Genomic DNA, 20,120 nt, shown 5'->3' with positions numbered 1-20,120 from the left:
TAGATATCAGTGGTTGCGCCGATGACCAAAAAGTGAAATATGCCACAAGTTGCTTGGCTGATGAAGCTCTCACTTGGTGGAGTTCCCAAGTTGAATCATTGGGTAGGGAAGGTGCAAACCAACTCACTTGGGGGCAATTGAAGATGTTGGTGCTAGACGAATATTGCCCTCGAAATGAACTTCAGAAAATCAAGGCGGAGTTGTGGGACCTGACTATGGTAGGATCTGAAGTCATTGCCTACACCACTCGTTTCAATGAGTTGGCTCGTTTGGTGCCACACTTGGTGAACCCTGAATATAAAAGGATCGAGAAGTATGTTTGGGGACTTGCACCTCAAATTCGAAGTATGGTTACCTCATCCAAACCCTCTACTATCAAAGAGGCTATCTCGCTAGCCTACAGTTTAACCGATGAGGCCATACGAATGGGATTTCTACCCAAAAAGGGAACACGTGTGGGGAAAGCGGTAGTTGTAGAGGAAAAGAAGGTCGATAACAAACGTAAGTGGGAAGGCAAGCAAGGAAACAAATTCGGTTATCGTGGGTTCAAAAAGAAAAAGACCGCGAAAGCATGTACTGCAACCAATATTGCTAAACCCGGGGGATATGTCGGGACACTTCCTAAGTGTGCCAAATGCAGTTACCTTCACACCGGAGGGTGCACACAGTGTGACCGGTGTAAGAGATATGGTCACAAGGTAACAACTTGCCGAGTCAATCTGCCACATGCTGAAAAGAGTACTCAGGCATGCAATGAATGCGGGGAAGCTGGACACTTCAAAAAGGATTGCCCTAAGCTTAAGAATCAGAACCACAATCCAGCTCGCGGTCGAGCATTTGTGATGGGGGCCCGGGACACCCGCCAGGACCCAAATGTTCTCACTGGTAAGTTCCTTATAAATAATCTACATACTTCTATAGTTTTCGATACTAGCGCCAATTTGAGTTTCGTTTCCGCTTAATTCAGACATTTTCTTTGTAAAGAGTCTAGTGCATTAAAGGATAAATATGTCATAGCGTTAGCCAATGATAAGTTAATTGAACCTAATGAAGTCATCCAATGATGTGTCCTTACCCTCGAGGATCATTCTCTTGATATTAGCCTATTACCCGTTGAGCTCGGAAGCTTAGACATAGTGTATGGAATGGATTGGTTATCCAAAAACCATGCCGAGATATTAGTCACGAGATTAGGATTGACGGTAAACTCCAAATCATTGAAGAACCAATAGAGGTTTTCAATCGGAAGATTCAAAAACACAACAGAAGCCAAATCAAGTTGGTTAAAGTACGTTGGAATTCAATATTTAGTCCCGAGTTCACTTGGAAATGTGAAGACGAAGGGGAATGCAAACACACTCACCTATTTCTAGTAGAGCCAACTGCATACAGGTTAACTTGAATTTCGAGGACGAAATTCTTTTAACATGGGGAGAATGTGACAACCGGCAAAAATTCAAGTCAAAATCCGTACAACTCATTAATAAAAATAAATCGCTATTATTTATCATAGGCATTTTAATATGCAAGCATGATCATTCATCATTTAGGGGTCAGAAATACCAAATATGTTCGTTACGTACACTAGGTAATTATAGGAATTACTGCTAGCAGTCTCGACGCTTAGAGTTTTATCTAATTTAGTTAATGGTTCGTTTAATAGACTACAGAAAGTATAATCTATAAAACTTAAATTGGCACCCGAATCAAATAAAACTCTAGCATAGGTGTCGTTGACTAGAAACATACTGGTTATGGTTTCCGGCATGTCAGCGGCCCTTTTTGTGTCGAGTACGAGACTCGAGCGTTTCCCTTTTTGTTCTGGCCACTTCCTTCCGCACTACCAGCAGCAGGCTTGTTCTTTGGGCACTCGAAAATTAAATGGCCCATCTCCTTGCAGCTAAAGCAAGTCATCTTTTTCTTCCAACAGTTCGCAGCATCATGTCCCGTACGATTACAGGACTCACAGACTTTAGGAGACGGGGCGAAATTGCATCGGCCCTTATGGTACCTTCTACAAGTCTTGCATGGCGTAGAGTTGTTTCGGTTTACGCCTTAGTTTCTAAAGTTGGATCCTCCTACAGTTCTCCCTTGCGGAGTTGTTGTTACCTTCTTATCTTCCTTTTGTTGCGGATTAAGCCGCCCATCAAATAACCGGCTAAATCCATAGCAGAGTCAGCGGTTTGAGGTAAGTGAGATCTTACCATATCGCGGATTTCTCGCGGAAGTCCCCAAATATATCGAGTTACTTTGCTGGACTCAGGGTTAACCAGCTAGGGAACTAGACGGCAATACTCAAGAAACTTGGTATTGTATTCTCGGAGGTTTGTCCCTACAACCTTATGATTAAGGAATTTGGTTTGGATTTGATCGGTCTCATGCATGGGACAAAACTTTCCATCACCATGGCCTTAAACTCTTCCCACGTTAGGCCGTACATCACATCTCTTCCCTTGCTCATCAACAACGCATTCCACCACTCGTGTGCTTCACCCTTAAACATGAGAGCGGAGTATTGAATTTTCTCTTCCTCGGAACACTTGCTTGTGATAACAATAGTTTCCATCTCCTCGAGCCATCTCACAGTTGTGATAGCTCCCTTATCACCATGGAACTCTTTCGGTCCATAGTATTTAAAATATTTGAACGTACACCCACTCACTTTTAACTTCTTAAACTTTTGCCTAACACCTTCGTCGGCATTAGACCCATGATCGCTCTCTTCATCACGAGATGGTTCCGGACGGGATTTCGAAGGATGAACGGAAGGATTAACAGATCGAGAATGTTTGGTTCGTCCAGATTGAGATCTAAACACAGATTCTTCCCTAACAGCATCTTTAATCATCTTTTGAATTTTGTTCATATATTCTCGGGAATTTCTTCCTCTCGCTCATTCTCGAGGCCTTTCCCTTTCTCTCTCATTTCTTTTTCTTTTCGAACGTTTCCATTATTGTTACTTTGTTCAGACATTTTTCTTTTTCTTTTTCAATTACGTCTGAAATTTAACAACATTTCTTTTTATTAAACACATGTTTATTTATTACACATTTATATATATATCCCAAGGATATATATTTTATAATACACACACACACACACACACACACACATATATATATATATATATATATATATATATATATATATATATATATATATATATATATATATCGTTCCCACGATATATATAGCTGGTCCTATCATTACATGCGAACGTTTCAAACGTTCTTTATTTATACATACAACATACATGACTATATTACACAAATAATCTTCACACGGCCACCATCTTTAGTCCTTCATGAACCACTTCACAATCTTCGTTATCTTGCTGCACTTACGGAGAAGTGTTTCTCCTACCTTCTTCTTTTTCTTTTCTTCCTCGTCTACCTTCTTCCTCCAATCGCCGTGTAGTGCACGATCCAGATGTTCTTCATACGATTGCGGGATTACATTGGGGTATCCATACTGCGTAGGTGGATCGCGGTATCCAAGTGTCACCATCTCGTAGTGATTCGTCGGTTCTGGATACGGAACATAATCCATGTCGGACGAAAGGTAGAGATAAATCTTTGCAGCTTGGTTCTGTTCTCGAATCTCGTCGGCTTGCTCTTGGATTGATGGGATTTCTCCTTGGAATGGTGGGAAGATTGATGAAGCTTGGTTCTTGAGTTTGTCAAGATATTGGACATATGGGTCCGCAGAACCATTGCTTGGGTTTTGGTAATTAAGTGATCCATTCATTGAGCTTGACATCTCATTAGGATTCTCAGGATGCTCTTCTTTCGGTTCTTCCTCCGTTTCTTCCTCGGGTTCCTTCTCTTCTTCGGGATCTTCCTCCTCTTCTGGTTCCTCTTCCTCTTCCGGTTCCTCCTCTTCTGGTTCATCTTCCTCTATAGGTTGTGTGATTTCAATGTTTATTGATGGTATCTGGAAAGTCTCAGAAGGCATCATTATCCTCATTTTAGGTCTACGGGATGGTCCTTCACCGTTGTTTGGTAGGGAATTTACTTCTTTGAAGGTGGAACTTCCGGCATGCCACTCTTGTTGTTCAGAGAGATATTTCATCCACTCGGAGGATGGTTGAGAGTTTGGTAGATACCCTGTTGGATAATATTGTGGTATCTCAGAGGTTTGGTAAGTGGGGATCTCTGTTGGATGGTACGTCGGTATTTCAGAGGGATTATACATCGGTATAGTTGGTGAATGGTAACTTGAGTGTCTTGGTGGCTCAATTCCTTGTTTTGGTGGACTATCGGGCACATTTATTGGGTAGTGTCTGTTTCTGAGGTAGTACACGTGTTTGGTCAAGTCGTGTTCCATATCCTGGTTGAAGTATGCTTCATAATAACCATCGCTCATGTTTTCTTCGGGGTAGGGTTCGGCAATTCCGGCCTCCTTTGCCTTGCGCATAAAGTCTTCTATGTGAGCTTTGAATGACATCTAATGTTATGGGTGGTTTAGAATGTAGGGTGGAAAAGAAAGGTTACCAGCCTATCTTATCCCTAAAACACATAAACAATTATTTCCTAAACTTGGATTGAAGCTTGGGTATTATTTTATGATACCCAATTCGCTAAGATCGATGGCTCTGATACCAACCTGTCACACTCCCATCTAAGACCTAGGAGTATGACCCATAAGTTGGTATCGTAATTGTAAATAAATCAGAGTTGCGTTAGTTTGCGAAAGACTTACAAATCCTTTAGGATCGAAAATGTAACTTATATAAAAGACGGGAATATAAACACCCGTTTAAGTTGTTACAAAACATTTACTTGTTTAATATTTACAAACCACCATATTAAGTTTTCAAAATGAATCCGAGCCATCGGATATATCAATAGCGCTTCGACACTCCAAGCGCTAAACTTGTTCACCTGCAAAATGTAAGAAAATACGCCAGCAACGAATGCTGGTGAACACGCTGACGCAAAATAACTTCTTTTACTTTATTACCCCTCGAGACTACGCCTGCCTCGGCCCAACGTGGCTTAGGAATAACAAAGTCAAATAACACATTATAAAGTAGAGCCTCTACACTAGATCACCTCAGCAAACACCACAGCATTCGACTTAGTTAAGTACTTGTAAATATACACATACAGTCGTACTCCCTGCAGGAGAGCGTCCTACGACCAAGGGTGGTGCGATGTGCCCATTCACCGCATAGTACCACCTATGTAAGGATCCAGACATACGTATACCATAGCTTGAGGGCTAGGTTCATACCCATAGTTATAATGGTTTTAGGAACACGTAGTTCCTTGTAAACAATTTCATATAACAAATTGACTCATTTGAAAACAAGTTTATAAAAGTTTGGGGGCGTATTCACCTTGCCTCTTTAGGATCGGCTTCACTCACCATCCAAGCGTCTTTCTCTTTCTTTATCTCGCACCTATAGTACGAGTATAAATATTTGTTAGTCGGATACACGATCCGGCTTAAGACCTTTAGTCGTTTCTGAATCCTCGATTGAACCTTTAGTTCAATTCTTATTTACTTGAAAACCTTTAGTTTAAAACTAAATTATAAACCTTTAGTTTATATAAAAAGCTGACGTTTCTTCTTCTCCAAGAAACGTAATCATTTTCATTTATTATTTAAGAATACTCTTTATTCATTAAATAATATTTTACATAACAAAGAATATATACATATATACTTACACACATATATATGCATTCACAATATTAAATAATCATATTTTCATTCGTTCTTTGTTATGTTTTCTTTTCTTTTCTTTTATCGAGGTATCGAGTATAACCTCGACTTAAGGCTTAAGCCTTGAATATAAATTTATATTGAATTTGATATTACGCCTAACCTTAAGTGGCGTATAGAAACCCTAAGGACTCGAGAAGCACTCCAACGCCGCTTCACTTTTCTCGACACGCTAATCGAGGAATGCCAAATCTTCAACACTTGAGGATACGACTTTCGAGACTCCTCGCCATTATAACAACACCTTCTTGATTATGTGTGGGTGGAGGGTGGTATGAACTTCAAGGAAACAATGATACACAAACGAGATTTGAGGCAAGCTTATCGAAGAAAACCTGGCATGTTTTACGAGGATTTTTAGATAGAGAGTGATATTTATAGAGAGAGGTTAGAGAGTTGATTTGGGATGCTTGGAATGAGATCCCATAGCCGCTATTTATAGGCGTTTTCTGGGACCATCGCGGTACGCGATGGGTCGTTGAGTAGACCTATCGCGTAGCGCGATATATGTCTGCTGACATATAGCGTAGACCTGTTAGTGCACGGTTTTGCGTCTCGAGTCTTTGTAATTATCATTAATGTTTATTTGATTATTTTAATGTAATATTTAATGTTTATTTATCTAATTCGCTATGTTCAGTCTAGTTCGCTAGGGAATGTCAGCGAACTAAGACTAGTTCGTTAAGGTTAAGTCTAGTTCGCTAGGAATGTTAGCGAACTAGGACGTTATAATGTATTCCCTCCTGATTCGTTAGGGGATGTTAACGAATCAGGGGGTGGTTCGTTAAGTTAATTTAGTTAACGAAGGGGAAGCTGGTTCGCTAGGGGATGTTAGCGAACCAGATCGTCTTCTATATATAGTGAACCACTGTTCACTTGTAGAATGTGGAAGTTTTGAGAGAATTAACATTATTCAGAAATATTTAAAAGTATTCTCTCTCTCTCTCAAGCTTCACGATTAATATTATTTATAATATATATACTAACAATCAAGCTAAGTTATAAAAGAGTTAGATCTGTATTATCAATATCAACATATAGATCTGGATCAGATCTAAGGTAATGATTAGAACGAGTTGTAATTAAAAGGGATCAAACAAGTGGTATCAGAGCTTTCGGGGCTTAATTCACTTGGTTTGATTGTTATTGTTATAGTATTTGTGTTTATTTTCTGTTTGAATTGAATTTGAATCAATTTGGGTTGATTTGGATTGAATATGGATGGATTAGATTGAATCTGGTTTAGTTAAGGTATTATTGAGGTTCAATTGAGTGGAATTGGATTGTGGATTGGATTTGTGATGTGTATTGTGTTTTCGGTTTGAGTCCGTGAACAGGGGTGTTGTTTTGATCGAAATTGGTTCGTGTATGGTGTTAATCGATTACGAGATGTGTTGGGTTGAAATCGCGTTGTGATTACGAAGAGTTTAGTATGTTATTTGTTAAGTTTGGTTAAGAATTGAGTGTATATTACAGATTTGGAATTGATAAGGTTCTAGGTTTGAGCTTCATATTTCTGGAAAATTGTTCTTGAATGTTTGAAGACTTGAAGATGAATGTGATTCACTATAAAGTTTCAAGCGATTCGCTATGTCTTTAATTTGATTTGCTATCAATTCGTGCCATTCGCTAATCAGTTCGCTAACTGATTCGTGTGAGTTAACTAATTCGTGTTATCTAGTTCGTTAACTAGATAACTGATTTGTTTGACACGTGTTTGTCTTGGAATTTGTGCCATAACAACTTTTTGCCACGTGGCAGAAAGGAATCAAGTTTGTTACAAACGGTTGTAACAACCTGATTCGTTATATTATAATTCGCTATAGTGTTGATTCGCTATCAACTGTAGCTGATTCGTTATCTTAATTCGCTAAGCACTCCTTAGTAATTCGCTAAGTTGACTTGGTTAATTCGTGTGATCAATTCGTTAAGTTGACTTGGTCAATTCGCTTGATCAAATCGCTAAGTTGACTTGGTTAATTCGTTTAGTCAATTCGTTAAGTTGACTTGTGATTCGTTAAGCCTTTATCACATTCGTTATCTGTTTCGTCATTTGGGTGATTCGTTAAACTTAGTTGTGATTCGTTAAAGTTGACTCGCTTAGTTGACTTTTGATTCGTTAACCTATTCTCCTCATTCGTTAAGACTTGATTCGTTAAGTCTTGATTTGCTACAACTGTTCACAGTTCGCTATTACTGTTCATTGATTCGTTAAGATATTTTATTATTTGTTTATTTTCAACTATGGCTGGTATGTATGCATTGGCGTCTCAAAATATGTTGATGCAACAGATGTTACAACTTGATACAGAGATAGGTTCACATTCTAAATGTCCAAGATTGATGAAGTTCAGTGACTTTGCCAAATGGGAACCTCGGTTTCGTGCACATTTGGGATCTGTTCATCCTGACTGTTCTTATTGTCTTGATGAAGTTTATGTTGTACTAATGATTGGTGATGATACTATTGGGTATACTCCTAAGGCTGTCTCTCAATACTCACAAGAAGAGAAAAAAGCTTTAGAAATCGAGATAAAAGCATATTCTACTTTGACTATGGCTTTACTAGAGAATATTTTTCATCAAGTTGGTAGTATCAAGAGATGTGCATCTTTGTTTCAACATCTGCGGATGAGAAGCATGGGAAACACAGCTGAGAGTAAGAAAGTGATGCTCAAGTTTCAATTTCGAAACTTTAACTTATTGAAAGGAGAAACAGTTGAAGAGATGACTACAAGATTTAGTCACTTAATTGCTGAAATGGACAAGATGAAAATGGAAATTTCTGAAAGAGAAAAAATTGACACTATCAAGAGTGTACTTCCTAGTTCCTATTCAACATTTCTCATGGTTTTGAAAGAGAATGATTATTTTCTGAATGAAGATTTGACAGCACTTGAATTTCTACAAAAGATCGAAGCTAGAGAATATGTTCTTAAGTGTCAAAAATCTTCCAAAGAAAATCAAGATCCGGCTTTCTATGGTGGAAGTATGCCTCTGAGTTCAACAATCTCACCAATCACTGCTTTTCTTACTCATGCCGCAAGTGAAAAAGAATCTGCTATATTTAATGATCCAAAAGTTTGTTTCTACTCTGCTGGTAATTCAGGTGGTTCTGGAAGTTCTACTAGTAGTAATCCATTTGCTACACCTCCTAGTGTGAATATGAAGGAAGCTGAGCAAAACTTTGCTATTCTGACGGCATTTATGTCTTCATATGAAAACTTGGTAAGTAGTAAAATTGCCACAAGTGAGTTAACAGATGAGGATTATGATCAGATAGATCCGGATGATCTAGAGATCATGGATTTGAAATGGAATATGGCCATGATCGTTCGTAAGGTTAAAAGATTCATGCAGAGAACTGGAAAAGATCTTCCAGCGTTAAACAAGAAGTTGGGTTTTGACAAATTGAAGGTGAAGTGTTATAATTGTCAAGAATTCGGGCATTTCGCAAAGGAATGTGATAAACCAAGAAAAGAATACACTGGACCTCGTGGTCAAAGTCAAAATGCTTCTTCACCACGAGGAAGTGATGCTGAAAAGAAACCATCTTCTTCAACAACACAAGCAATGTTAGCAGACGGGACTGATTGGTCACAACAACTACTGTGCAATGATGTTCAAGCAAATTTATCTATGTTTGGGTTACATGAAGATTGTCAAGATGCTACTGCTAGTGTGATGTCTTCAGATAATGATTCTGGATCTGATTCTGACGATTCATGCGACAAGTCTTCTGAATCAATGTTTGCTTGCATGGCTAAGATCAATGAGGATTCATCCAAGACCATTTCTGGTGAAAACTGGATCATGGATAGCGGATGTTCTCGTCATATCACCGGAAATCTCGACCTATTAACCAACGTAAGAAATATTCAAGGTGGTTATGTAGCGTTTGCTGGGAATTCTGGGAGCATGACCACACAAGAGGGTGACGTTTCAAATGGTCATATTACATTTGAAAAAGTAAATTATTGTGAAAAGGTTGATCATAACTTATTGAGTGTATCGCAGATTTGTGATAAAAAGTACACTACAATATTTACTGACAAAGAGTGTCTTATCTTGAAACCGGGTTTTATTATTCCCGAGGACATGGTTGTCATGCGATCACCACGATCAAATGATATTTATGTCTTAAACATGAGTTCAAAGATATCAACATCGATCGAAATATGTTTTGTCTCAAAGGCAACCGAGAAAGACTCGATTCTATGGCATCGAAGAATGGGTCACATTCATGTTAGAAAGATGAATTATTTAATAGCAAATAATTTAGTTGAGGGTGTCTCGTTAAAGAACTTTAAGTTATCTGATCACTGTGTTGCATGCAAGAAGGGCAAACAGAAGAAGAAGACACATCCATCTAAGTTATTGAATTCCATTAATACTCCTCTTGAACGACTTCATGTGGATTTGTTTTGTCCAGTGAATCGTGCGAGTATTTCTGGAGACTGGTATTGTCTTGTAGTGACAGATGATTATTCAAGATATTCATGAGTGTTATTTATGAGTTCAAAAGATCAAACACCTGTTTTGGTACAAAACCTTATTACCAAGATAGAATCACTGTACAAACAAAAAGTGAGGAGAATCGGAAGTGATAATGGTACTGAATTCAAAAATACTATTTTGGATTTTCTTTTGTATTCAAAAGGGAATTCACCGAGAATATAGTGCACCTTATGTACCACAACAAAACGGTGTTGCTGAAAGGAAAAATAGAACTCTGATTGAAGCTGCACGTACAATGCTTGCTGATTCAAAGCTTCCTATTCAATTTTGGAGTGAAGCAGTGAACACAGCTTGTTATACACTCAATCGGGTTCTAACAGTATAACGACTCGAGAAGACAAGCTATGAAATTTTGAATAACAGAAAACCTAATTTAAAGTACCTGGAACCATTTGGGTGTCCGTGTACAATGTTGAAGAAGGATTCGGGTAAATTTGATGAAAAGGCTATCGAAGGATATTTCTTGGGATATGCGTCTCCAAAGAAAAGAGTATTTAATTTTACATCTGGCTGTGTTGAAGAATGGTACCGTGTGGATTGTCAAAAGTACACAACTCCTCCTCAAGGGAAAGGTCCAGACTGGATGTTTGACTACGATAGCTTATTTAATTCTTTTACTCCTTCGACTGATCACATTGATGAAGATCTGGTTAGAGCTTACTTTGAAGAACACTTGAACATTCCAAGCTCTTCAAATTCTCATGTAGAAGAAGTTCAACCTGATGCTACAACTGAAGAATCTCAAGTTGTTCCTCCAGTTGTTATTGATAGTGCCTCTACTTCTTCCGATGATGATCAAGCTGAGATTCAAATTATCGATCTTGATTGTGATAATGTTTCATCTCCTAAGTTGGGTGAACATTACACTAATTTATTTGATAATGTTGTTGTTCCTGAAAATCCTACTCTTCGGATTCATGGATATCATCCACAGGACAATATCATTGGAGAACTTGATGTGGGCGTTCGTACACGTCATCAAGTTGCTTCGTCAAGCGACAATAACGTATTGTGTGCTTACACTAATTTACACTCTTCGGGAATTGTGAATATTGCTAAATTCAATTGCTTTCTATCTCAAGTTGAGCCAACGACAGCTCGTAAGGCACTTGAAGATCCTTCTTGGGTAGAAGCTATGCAAGAGGAATTACAGCAGTTTGCACGATTGGGTATTTGGGATTTAATAGACAAACCTGCTAGAGTCAAGAAAGCTATTCTGACCAAGTGGGTATTTAAATGTAAAAAGGACGATCGAGGGGTGATTGTCAGAAACAAAGCACGTCTAGTGGTGCAAGGTTTTCATCAGCAAGAAGGTATTGATTATAATGAGGTATATGCTCCAGTCGCAAGATTAGAGTCGATTCGAATCTTCCTGGCTTATGCTACTTACAAGAATATCAAGGTTTATCAAATGGTTGTTAAAAGTGCTTTTCTCAATGGTGAATTACATGAGGAGGTGTTTGTTCAACAACCACTTGGTTTTGAAGATCCTGATTATCCTGACCATGTTTACCGTTTAAACAAGGCTCTGTATGGTTTACATCAAGCCCCGAGAGCTTGGTATGGCACACTCGCCGACCATCTGACTGATAATGGCTTCAAACGAGGAACTGTTGACTGCACTTTATTTCATAAAACTGTTGGTGATGATCTTCTTCTAGTCCAGATTTATGTTGATGATATTATATTTGGGTCTACAAACGACACTTTATGTAAGGAGTTTGAGAAGTCCATGCAAACAAAGTTCGATATGAGCTCGATGGGAGAGATGAATTTCTTTTTAGGGCTGCAGGTTCATCAGTCCGATAAGGGAATCTTCATTCATCAGACTAAATATGTGAACGACGTCTTGAGCCGATTCAAGATATCTGCCGGAAAATCCCTTCAACTCCTCTTCCAGTGAGTCACAATTTATCACCGGATGAATTGGAGGATAGCGTTGATCCGACCCTTTATCGTGCTATGATTGGTTCTCTAATGTATTTAACTGCTTCTCGACCCGACATAATGTTTGCTGTTTGTGTGTGTGCTAGGTACCAAGCTAGTCCCCGAGTGACTCACCTGGCGGCGGTCAAGCGTATTTTGCAATATCTACGGGGAAATCCTGACATCGGGTTATGGTACCCCAAAGATAATTCTTTCAATTTTACCGCCTACTCGACTCAGATTATGGTGGATGCAAGATCAACTTCAAATCAACGACTGCAGGATGTCAATTCTTAGGAAACCGGCTTGTTTCCTGGCAGTGTAAGAAGCAGACAACGGTCTCTACTTCAACTGCCGAAGCTGAATATGTTGCAACCTCGAGTTGCTGTTCCCAGGTTCTGTGGATACAACAACATCTTCGCGACTACGGTTTGAAGTTTCTTACTACTCCCATCTTGATTGATAATTCTGCTGCTATAAGTATCACCAAGAATCCCGTACAACATTCTAAAACGAAACATATCGAGATTCGATATCATTTTATACGGGATTGTTATGAAAAGAAGTTAATTGATCTTGAGAAAGTACACACTGATTTTCAAAAAGCTGATCTATTTACCAAAGCGTATGATAAAACACGTTTTATTTTTTTGCTTGGTTTAAATGGATTGAATACACTTGCTGAGATCCTACAATTAGGATAATTATTTTTTAATTGCTTTATAGATTTAGTCTTATTTTTTTATGTTTTAGATTTTAGGGGGTGAAAAGTATAGAAAATACAAAAAAAAAAGTGCTTTCATTTGTATAGATAAAATCCAAAAACATTAAAAATTTTTCAAAATTCAAAAATATTGTTGAAAAACCAAAAAGAATGTGTTTTATGTTTTGTACAGAAAAATCCGAAAAAGACAAAAATATTGTGTTTTAAAGTTTGTACAGAGAAAAACCAAAAAGATTTTTAGATTATTTTCTCGCTGAAAATTACGTCGGTTATTTAAGTTTGTGAAGCATGCTTGCATGTCTTGGTCCTATGATTCACTTGTGAATTGATGGTCAGCCATTTATTTATTAACTTAAGTTAACTGGGGCGACTAAATTTATCTGTATTTTGTTTTTATGCTCCTCAAATTTTGAGTTTTTGAAGCAAAAAGAAAAAATGATAGTACATTGACTATTTCGACCCCAAGTTCAGCAAAAAGTAAGCTTAAAAGACTGTGTGCTTAATTGCATTGGTGCATTGGTAGGTCTTAAAACAACCCAGTAGAGTAAAGTATGTGATATAAACATAAAGAAACGCCAAATTGAAAGGGGTGTTAGTCTCTAGAAAAGTCTTGGTGAGGATGGCAGAAATGTAATAACCAGTCATACTCAAGCCTTATATGTGTTTATCACCCAAAAATCAAATAAAGCAAATAACAAGCGTTAAAATTCTGGACATTGTGAGTTTTTATGCGGCTTAATCATCTGGGTATTCATATGCATGGATATTTCACTCGCTTTCTAGAGCAAACCCAAAGTCATTAAACTTGATCACCTTTGTACCTCGTACAATTTACATTACTGACTTGATCAAAATCCGCTGTTAGTCATACAATTGTTCCTCCCTTGCGTGCGTCTTAATACCATTAAGAAACGGACCCCAGGGGATACAATGTATGTAAGCCGACAGATGGACTCGTGCATACTCACTCACAGTAAAAGAAACTTGATGCATTGCTCAAAATTTCTCAATTGGTATCAAAAGTTTTGATCAACAATATAATGGTTTAAGTCAAGTTGGGGTGATTTGGCAAAAATCAAATTACGCTTGAACCAAGATTAGAGGATGATAATCTCTGATATTCTGTGCTCTAATTGAACTATTTAATCATATCACAAAAATACTTGAATGTGTGTTATTAGATTTATGTGGACAACAATACCAATGACCGACTTATCGCCAGTCATAATATCGCTGAAATATAAAACTGTGATGGAAGGGCAATTTGGTCAATATGATTCTCTGCTCAAACTCGACAAAATTACAAAAATATGTACTGCTTTTGGTAAAATCGTTGAAAAATACAAAAAGATTGCCTATTTTTTTTCGGATATTTTTCTGTAAATACATTCTTTAATTCTTAAATTTTTACAAAATACCAAAAATATTTTCGTTTTCTTTATACTAAAATTTTTAATTTAAGTTAAGTTTCGGTAATCTGAAACAATTTTAACGTATTAGGTTGTCGGGTTATAAGGGTTTCTCGATAATTTAACTTATTGATTTATTTCATTAATTTATTCATTTATTTATTTAATTTAAAATTAAATAAAAGGGGTTTAATTCGCTAAAATCCATTCGTTATGTATGGTTAACTAACTAGATGATTCTTTAGCGAACTAGCTTTTGGTTCGCTAACCTAATTCGCTTCCGCACTCTGTAACGAATCATCCCTTCGTTATACATATTTAACGAATCATGACACGATCGTGTTTTGATTCGCTATCTTTAATTTAACGAATCACATTGTGATTAGCTAAAATAAGGTAACGAATTGAGTTAGCGAATGGGCTAATTCGCTAACTTTAAGTTAAACGAATCGTCTGATTCCTGCAAGCTGTACCTAGGGTTTCGTGTATCAAATGGCAGCTGACCGACTCAATCAAGAACGACTCATGGAGAATCAAAGAAAAATGATGAGTTACATTTTGTTCTGTCAAAAGGAGACCAAGTCGTTGCGTGCGATTGTTGAGTCTCAGGGGGTAAAATTAAAAGAACAAGATGAGTTAATTTTACAATTAACTTGTAAAGAAGATGCCCTCAAGAAACTAAAAAATGATGATGATGATCCTGACGAGTCTGATGCAGGAGGTGAGCCTAAACAATCACATGGTTCATCCTCTGGTGCTGGTGTGAGTGGCGCTGACGATTCAAACAAACAGGTAATTTCATTTCAAGATCCAACAGCGGCCAAGCCGATAGAGATGATTGAGGCTAACACGGTAATATTTATTGATGAATTGGGGATGGTTAGAAGTGTGGTGAACAACGATGAGATACAGATCGGTGAGTTTGTGGTTAGATCTTTGACAAGGGAGCAGATCTCGATTCTACTTGGGCTAAATGACGATCAGCTGACTGCATTAGAGACTGAGCCCGATGTCGAAGTGATCAATGAGAACGAAATGGAAGATGATCCAGTATTTGTGAATACAGACTTTATTTATGAGAAAGAGGAGATTGAAATGGAGGATGTTACTGCTGAAGAGTACCCGGACTTGTATCAACACGCAAATGTTGATCAAGGTGCTCCGGTATTTCATGAAGACGTAATTAAAGAAACTGAGGATTATTTGGAGAAGATTGTGCAGCGAACAGTTCCTTCACTCAAAGAAGTGACTGATGATGACATTGAAAGATGGTTCAAACGCCAGAAAGTGGGAAAGATCATCAGTGCTTTTCGGTATGTAGATAAAGAAAGAAAGGATACTGCTGCTGCTTGGATTGAGGCAAATCAGATGACTACCTTCAAGACTGTTTCTAAGGTACATGGCGATATTGTCTCCTGGCTCTATGATTCAGACCTTAAGGTATGTATTGTGAAATGGGAAAAAGGTGTGCAATATTACGAAAGGATAATGGATGTGTTAACATTACCGTGTTGGGATGTACGCACCCTCGCGAGACGTCCATTTATCAATCGTGGGGGCAACCGAAATTCTGAGTGGTTTCATCAACACTTACTGTTCGAGGTCAATCATGGCTTCAAGTTCTTCAAGCCCCAGGTCCCAAGACGTAAACGTACTGATGAGATTGATCCAAGGACCGGCTGGAAGAAACTTGTTTTGAAAGTGAAGCCACCAAAGACAATGAAAAGAGTTACTGTGAAGACAATGCCGCAAGATATTTATCTATCTTTCAACCGTAGGTACTATGACAATCGTACTGGCGAGGCCGTTATTGTTCGTGGTCGAGGACTACAGACTGAGCTCATCAAGATAATCGATCCGATGTGGTTGGTTAATTTATCAGAGACAGACAATGACGTGCTACACAGGAAGCAAATTTTGTTTGAACGCCAAGAAGATTACGACCTGGCTATGCAATTCCAATGTGTTGTTCGTGTATGCCATGAACATGGGATTCATAGTTGCATAGATTGGCAGACTAAGCGTTTCAAATAATTTAAAGACAAAGAGCTCAAGACGAGGGGGTGTCTGTTAGTGCACGGTTTTGCGTCTCGAGTCTTTGTAATTATCATTAATGTTTATTTGATTATTTTAATGTAATATTTAATGTTTATTTATCTAATTCGCTATGTTCAGTCTAGTTCGCTAGGGAATGTCAGCGAACTAAGATTAGTTCGTTAAGGTTAAGTCTTGTTCGCTAGGAATGTTAGCGAACTAGGACGTTATAATGTATTTCCTCCTGATTCGTTAGGGGATGTTAACGAATCAGGGGGTGTTTCGTTAAGTTAATTTAGTTAACGAAGGGGAAGCTGGTTCGCTAGGGGATGTTAGCGAACCATTTCTTCTTCTATATATAGTGAACCACTGTTCACTTGTAGAATGTGGAAGTTTTGAGAGAATTAACATTATTCAGAAATATTTAAAAGTATTCTCTCTCTCTCTCTCAAGCTTCACGATTAATATTATTTATAATATATATACTAACAATCAAGCTAAGTTATTAAAAGAGTTAGATCCGTATTATCAATATCAACATATAGATCTGGATCAGATCTAAGGTATTGATTAGAACGAGTTGTAATTAAAAGGGATCAAACAAGACCTGCCACATGCGCCGCTCCACGTGGCGACACGTGGCAACAGTGTTGCCATGTGGTGACACGTGGCAGCACATAGTGCCACCGTGTGCCACGTGACACACGTGTTACATATTCTCAAACATCCCATCGCGGTACGTGATGGGAGTCTCTTCTGACTTATCGCGTAGCGCGACGGGTCAGGGAAACCAAATTTTTATTTTTAACCCTCATGTTTGGATTTTGGCAATTTTAGTCCCTAGACTTTGGAAAGTTGATACTTTGAACTCGAAATTTTCACGTTGTTACAACTGGATTCAATGTCACACATCAGTAATCAGATTAATTGTGCAATCAATCATACGGCGACTGTGAATCCTAGTACCCTGATTTGAGCTTTCTAAATTAACCGTCATGTCTTCGATTGATGGATGCCGCAAAGCAACTTTGAAGACGAATACTGAAACGGGATTTGAATGAACAATTAATCTTGTAATGAATCTCTGTTTCAGTCCATCTTAAATCAATCAAACGAAGTTGTGGAAGAGCTGTAAGATATTAGGGTTTATAATAAAAGCTATGGTGAAGAAACGGTGAAGAAATGGGTTATTTTATATCCGGGTTATGAGGATCTGACGGGTAGAACCATGACCCGCGAGTTTATAAGGCTAAATCAATAAGAGGCCTCTATTTAGAAATGAAGCAATCTGGTGGCTCTTGAAGGGGTGGGGAGCGACGTGAGAACGACACGTAGGATTTTATGGTTGGCAATTATATATATATATATATATATATATATATATATATATATATATATATATATATATATATATTTGTGTGAGTGTGTTTATGGGTTTAATTACTAATGAAACGACTAATTTTAGAATATTTTAACAAATTATTAGGCTACAAAATATCTTGTTCATGAAAATTTGTGATGTAGAGAACTTTTAGCAAGCTTTCATTCTCTATATATTTGATCTCCAATCAGACCAAAATTATAAGCAAAATGGGTATCGAACAATTGTGCATCTTCATTCTCATAACAACTGCAATAGTTGTAGCTCGGGCGGACGATCTTGCGGTAGGAAATAAACATATTGTGGTAAAAGGTGCTGGACCATGCGTGGATGGAACAAAGTATATAGTTGGAGATGATAAAGGTTGGCAACAAGGTGTTGATTACAATGCTTGGGTCCAGGGGAAGGATTTCCGTGTTGGAGACATATTGGGTATATTCTTATCATCTTCATACATGACTCATTGTTATTTTTGCACGTAATTATGTATGTCATGAAGAAGGCAAGCAAGATAGCTAACTAAATTATATTACTTGTTGACGCAGTGTTTGATTTGACATTTAACCATTGTATCTTGGTGGTTGACGAAGATGGGATTAACAGATGTTGTGGTGCGTCACGTATTGTGGATGTTAGGGAGCTTGGACGTCATGAGATAGTCCTTACAGCACCAGGAAAATTTGGTTTCATGAGTCACGTTGGGGATGATTGTATGAAGGGCATGAAGTTTCTCGCCATTGTCAAAGCAAAATGAAATTCTGGATACTTAACAAGGACATGACAAGTTGTTATGTTCTCGGACGTATATATATATATATATATATATATATATATATATATATATATATATATATATATATATATATATATATATATTTACTTTTGTTGTTTGTTAATAATATTTTATGTTGGTTAGAGCCAATTTCGGTCATGAACCTTCTTTTTTTAATAAATAGTTAAGTTAAATGTAAAATTACATAATAACGAATTTTAGATTTTTATCATCGATATCAATTGTTTAGCTTTTGTAGCTAGCTAAATTTTGTGTTCAAACATCACAAAATTTTACTATATATTAACGATAAGTAATATGTTCAAACCTTGGTTCAAAAAACAAGTATGCATTCCCCTTCTGTTCGGCCATCACTTCACACACCACACATACTCGACTTTGAAATTCACGCGTCTTACTACTAGATTTCAAACTTCTATAACAAGTTGGTAACCTTTTTTTACATTATTCCCTCAACTTTTTTAATTGTTAAATACCCAATAAACTTAACTTTATACTTAGCAATCAAAAGTTTTTTTAGTGTTCCAACATGTTTTAAAAACCTAACTAGATAAGTATAATAGTTATTAGCTATACATAAAGCAGGAGCTACAGTCTCAATTAATTGTATTATTTAATACTACGTGTGTTTCAATTTTGTTTCAATAAGTTATAATTTTCCCGTTATCTTTGCTAATTTTTTATGAATTTTAGCAGTATTAACTTTTCCACAACTTCATTTTTATCCACACCATTTTTTATAAATTTAAGAAATATTTATTTTCTTACACTATTTCCTTAAAAATATCTTTGAGTATATTATGTTTTAAGTAAATTCAAACATATTGTCGCAACATTTTTATTTTTATCTACCTTTTGATATAAATATTTTAACACCCCAACCCGGAAAAGGCTGACGGGACATGTGAACCTTTGTGAGGGAAACATTACGAAATGAGCCGAATGCCCAGTAGGGAACAACAGACTCAAGTTATAACAAGTATAAATAGATGAAGTTACAACGTAACATAAAATGATATGATGCAAAGTAAAGCAAGTCAATCAAATAAATCGTATCATATGGATGGTACCGAAATACAAAACATATAAGATACCACTGGGGCTACATTGCACTATAGAACTAGGCATCCGACAACGCGATGGCGGTGTTGGCATACATTTAAACATCCACTAACATACCATACATATCCATATAACACATGATCGATCCATACGACTCCTAATAGCCATGGACTACAATTTTCCTTAAAAGACGCCATAATTTAGGGTCACCGTCACGACCGGTGCCACACCATTGATGCCACAATGTCATGCTTGCGATCACCACCACAAGTAGGAATATGCTCGTGTAACAGAATACAACAAATGAAATGGTACTTCATTAGAATACCTTAAGCGCGCTCTAAAAACGTCAAATCAAACAAATAATCAAACATTTAATATCGGAAAATGCGACAATGAGTACAATATAGTCGTAATTTTATCACATGCTTTAAAGGCAAAATTAAATATCAATAACAAGATATACAAGTTGAATATGAATGAAGATGCAGTTAATATATTACTGGCCAACGTATAACATATTGGAAAACCAAGTGTAACATA

Source organism: Bidens hawaiensis, unplaced genomic scaffold (assembly GCF_021521415.1).
Source record: "Bidens hawaiensis isolate Kalapana, Puna unplaced genomic scaffold, B.hawaiensis_p1.1 tig00001093_1, whole genome shotgun sequence".
NCBI classification, from domain to species: Eukaryota; Viridiplantae; Streptophyta; class Magnoliopsida; order Asterales; family Asteraceae; genus Bidens; species Bidens hawaiensis.
Note: the sequence above shows the minus strand (reverse complement) of the source record.